This window comes from Lygodium microphyllum, chromosome 7, assembly GCF_053477565.2.
Source record: "Lygodium microphyllum isolate KBCC chromosome 7, Lygodium_microphyllum_v1.1.10, whole genome shotgun sequence".
Classification (NCBI taxonomy): domain Eukaryota; kingdom Viridiplantae; phylum Streptophyta; class Polypodiopsida; order Schizaeales; family Lygodiaceae; genus Lygodium; species Lygodium microphyllum.
In genome coordinates this window covers 156660061-156665085 of record NC_141141.1, presented here as the reverse complement: position 1 = coordinate 156665085, position 5025 = coordinate 156660061, and positions in this window count along the sequence as shown.

Below are 5025 nucleotides of genomic sequence, written 5' to 3'. Positions count from 1 at the left end.
GCCACAATATTAGAATATCTATGTTCTAGGTAGAGTATACGTTATGCAAAAAGCTTTTGGTTCTACATTGTGCAAGAGGTGTTTATACCTATTATGGTTTAGTTTATATTGGTTACAACTTTGGGACTTTTATATTCTATAGTCATTTGCGTATCTCTTTGTAGTTTCTCCATGAATGTGTCCAATGATTAATGCATTGTTGAATTTTTCCTCAAAGCTATGGACCTCATACATTCTTAATGTCTCCTATATAAATAATATATTGTTAGGTGCTTCTTTATAATAATTTAGTAGTTTTTTAATCTTGTGGAGTTTTTTTCATTATTCTCATTGTAGCAACATCAAGATGGCTCTTGACATTGGGATACCTCCTTTGGTGAAGTCCAAATCATTGTTTTTGTATAGTGCAAAGAAGTTTGGTTCAAATGATGTGACTAAATAATTGGACTTCACCCTTACTATATGTTTGTGTCCTCAATTTTAAGGAAATGAAAATGCTATCAATGCAATTGCCACGAGAACATGTCCCACTACATGATTGAGTGAGGAGTTGCCTCAACACTAGATTACTACTTTCCTAATGTTCAAGGGCAATGTATTCTCCTATCTTGATGACTTTGTACTCGTCTTCTTTGACGATACCCTAGTCTACTCCAAACAGGAAGAAGATCATGAACCCCAACTTCACATTGTTCTTGAAACAATGAGGGCACACAAGCTTTATGCCAAGAAGAAGAAGTGTGCATTTTTCAAGCGATAAATTGAATATCTGGGATTCATTATATCAGCGGAAGGAATTTCTGTAGATTCGGCCAAGATTAGAGACGTTCTAGAGTGGCCAATACCAACAACTATCAACCACACATTGATTAAAAGACCAGGTTTACACTTGAGGCTTTAATTTCAAAGTGCGCACGCACACACACACACACACACACACATACTCTCTCTCTCTCTCTCTCTCTCTCTCTCTCTCTCTCTCTCTCTCTCTCTCTCTCTCTCTCTCTCTCTCTCTCTCTCTCTCTCTCTCTCTCTCTCTCTCTCTCTCTCTCTTTGTGGAGGTGATGATGTACACTCAAGTACATAAAATGTGCATTAGGATGCAAACACTATGCTTTAGTGCAAAGCACCGAGACAATACCAGCTTGCACAAAGTGCCAAGAGAAACATGTTAACACTAGTAATAGTGGTGCTTAAAAGTTTGGCAAGAAGTGCCAAACTTAAGCGTTGAGAGGAAACTAGGCATAGAGCACCTAGTAATATGTAAAGAGTCTAATCAAAGAGTAGGGGGACTACTATCAAGGACTTTTCAACTCATAGGATCACACGTACCAAGGCTAATGTACATTTTCACAAGAGAGGAAGTTCCTTGCAAAGTGCGTGGCATAGTCGAATATAGTTGTCTTCACGACTAGACTCGAAAATTTTGTTTTGATAACAAAACTTGGTATCAATAGGCCATTTCATCTTTTTAACTATGGAGAAATATTTAAACCAAGCAACTTGAAACATGTGACACAACTACAAACCATGCTTTGGATGAGGTTAATGCTAGTGTCAAATTTCAATTTTCAATCAAACTATCAACAGTCAGTTCCATTTAAATAAAATTGTATCTTTCTCACTTGATACTTGAAGTCCTTCCAACAATGTTTGTGAATTAGGTAGCAAAATGGATTGTGCAAAAACCATTGCATTGACAAAAGCTTACAGAAATACTCAATAGGGCAAACACAATTTGCTCATATCTTCTATGTCTCTACAAGACTTATTTTCTTCGAGCACTTCTTGTCTTGCAAATTCCTAAACTTACAAGATGTTGATGATTTTGTAGGTTCTCCCTGTGAGTATGCACGGAAATATAAATCATAAAGCGGTAATGTACATTTATTGTGGATTCTATTATGGCACTTTTGAAATAATTGAAGCATGGTCACTTAAAAATTTTCTATTGTTACAAGAGGCGATTTCCACTGTCATGGTCAAAATGGTCTTTATCTTGCCTTGAACAACAAGATTGTTGGTCTTGCCAAGAACCATCACAATGGCACAACTCGCTCCTTATCGAGCATAGTCACTTACATGGATCAGTCGTGAACACTTACATGAGGATATTTGGTTAGTTTTGTTGCAAGCATTAATTATTAAGATTTATAGGTCCTTTCGTCTATTTTGCTTGAATAGTTTTTGTCATTTTCCTAAATATTAAGTAGATTTTCTATAGTTATTACTTTGATGCATTAAGGTCTACCATTGAAAGCTCTTGCATGTAGAGATCTCATGTTGTCCTTTTTGACCAACTTTTTCATTCTGCGCTTCTCAGTGCTCACTTTGCAACCTTCATTTATATTTATGTATTATTATGGTTCTCTCTCCCTATTCATCATAGGACTATAACCAATATTTGGCTTTGTTTCTATCTTATAAGTGCATTGTTGCCTATAGCCTTGATAGATATAAACTCAAGCATTATGTGGCTAGGATGACTTAAATATGGCTTCATTGGCATCCAAATTGCTATTGCATGTCAAGCAAGATTGAAAAGAGCATCCTTTAGGAGAAACGACGAGGGACATGTACTTTGTTTAAACTTCAATGCACTTGCTTTATCGAGTGGACCTCCACTTTGTCATGACTATGTGGTTTGTGATTATAAGACAACTAAGGGTTGAGATAGATTTTATGCGCACTTCAATAGGACAAGAAGATGCCTCAAAGTTCATAGGAAAAGCCCTAGGCACCACAATGTTGACTAGTACAACACATCCAAGACCCTCCTTTTCGTATTATGACTTGTACACTTTAGAAGTAAAATTGAACATACAATCCTAATGGTCTTTTTCTTTTAAGAAATATATAAAATTGTTGGAAGATAATTATGCATCTACTTTAATTTCATTGGTAGAGAAATGTCATATGAATCCATTGTCTTGCAAATTTTGATTTCATGCATAATCACTTTTGTATTTCGATTCATAGCATTACAATACTCTTGTTTACTTGATTGGAATTTGAATGAAGGGCTTCTATGAGAGTGAACCAATGTCATAACACTCACGGTTTGAATCCCTTTGAACTTGATGTGAATGTGCATGGTGCATGCACGCATGCATACTCTTATCAAGACACATTTTAAGGTATGTAACTTAGGCCCTTTGAATTTGAATAAAAGGCTTCTATGAGAGTAAACCATTGTCATAACGCTCACGGTTCAAATCCCTTTGAACTTGATGTGGATGTACATGTTATATGGACACATGCATACTCTTATCGAGACACATTGTAAGGTATGGTTTTCAGGTATGTAACTTGGATTGATATAGCTACCCAAGTCCCTTCCAAGTACAAATATGGTTGTCTTGCCCATTTAAGTTGATTTTGATTTACTAAATAGTTTTTCATAACAAGATGGCATGCATCAAAAGGGCTCATGCACACACAATTTGGGTGCAGCCATAATTGCAATTTTATGTTCCATGTATTCATGTAGATGTGGTCTCTATGGTCTCTCCGTACTTTTGCTAATTTATCAAACCTTGCAATAGAGGGGTAGATTTTCTCAAAATATACACATCACATTAGGACTAAGTGTAAGCGTATGACACACATGCATGCACCACACAAAGAAACAAATGCATATTAACATCCTTTTAGACAACCCCAAGGCATATAGACAAAGACAAAGATGTTTAGATTTAAGTTACAATAGAGATCTACATATAGTCATGAGCAAAAGAGATTGCATTAAGAATCCATATAATTTTCATCCATAAGATGGCTGTTTGGGGTGGTTTACATGACATGATTCACACAAGATTAAATGGCATAAATATGGTATGGAGTGGGAGTGCATAACAAAATTATGGTACTTCCATCCGAAGCATACATTTGCATGCATAGGTAGGACTGAATGGCATTCTTCACAATTCTTAGCTTGGTTTGTAATAGAGCTCCCATGAGAGTTTTCATTACGTTAGACAAACTTGCTTGTCCATCTCTTACATATGTTGGGCTTGCCAATTTATCATTTCTACAGATTCTACGGTCCAAGACTATCAACAAGTATGCACATTGAAGAGATCAACCTTTTGATTTGCTGCTCTGTTTCACATTAAAAAAGAACCACCAAAGGGATGTCAAGTGGCATGTGATGTGCTATTAATTAGATAAATTTTTTGACTATGCAAATAAGATCCAACCCACAAGATGGTGATGATGTTGATACTCCCAAGGAAAAGCACGTGCACCATCACACTCAGAGCAACTACCCTCTTCTATGAGCACTCAAAAGGCATCCAAATTCCTTGACTTCATAAGAGCTAATTTTTTGTTTACTTAGAACATTCCAAGCTACAGGTGGCCATAGACTATTTGAGAGGGCTATTTCTTACTTGGCTTTAAGACCTTAGTGGATGACTCACAGAGCTGAAAGATCAAATTAAATATTGACTGTGCACAATCAGTTGAGGCAGAAAAAGGGAGAACCTACTCAACCATACGGTAACATCAATACTAACTCCTTTTGGGAAGCAAAAATGATCCTTCGAAAGTGAAGCAAAAGGCAAAGTCTCACAGATTCAACAACCACAGCAGTCCATTCTAAATTTATCCTCATACAAACAGCTCATTTTTCTTTTGGTGGCTAACATGCATACCGTCACAACAAATTTAATCCTGGCTTTGTTACATGGATTCCTGAGCTTTCAAAAGTGAAGCGAAAGGCAAAGTCTGTTACCACCTATCAGCACAGGCCTTTAAAACCACAACTGGTTAGCAAAAGCATGATAGAGAGATATAATAAAGCCCACTTAGATTCAACTACCACAGCGGACAATTCTAAATTTGTAATCATACAAACACCTCAATTTTTCTTTTGGTGGCTAACACACCATCACAACAAATTTGATCTTGCCTTGCTACATGGATTCCCAAGCAAATAGAGTGTCCTTGGCCATACAACAGAAATATTGCTTCTTCAATCTGTTGGACCTAGAAACTAGGTGTCGTGTTTAGACTTGTAAATAA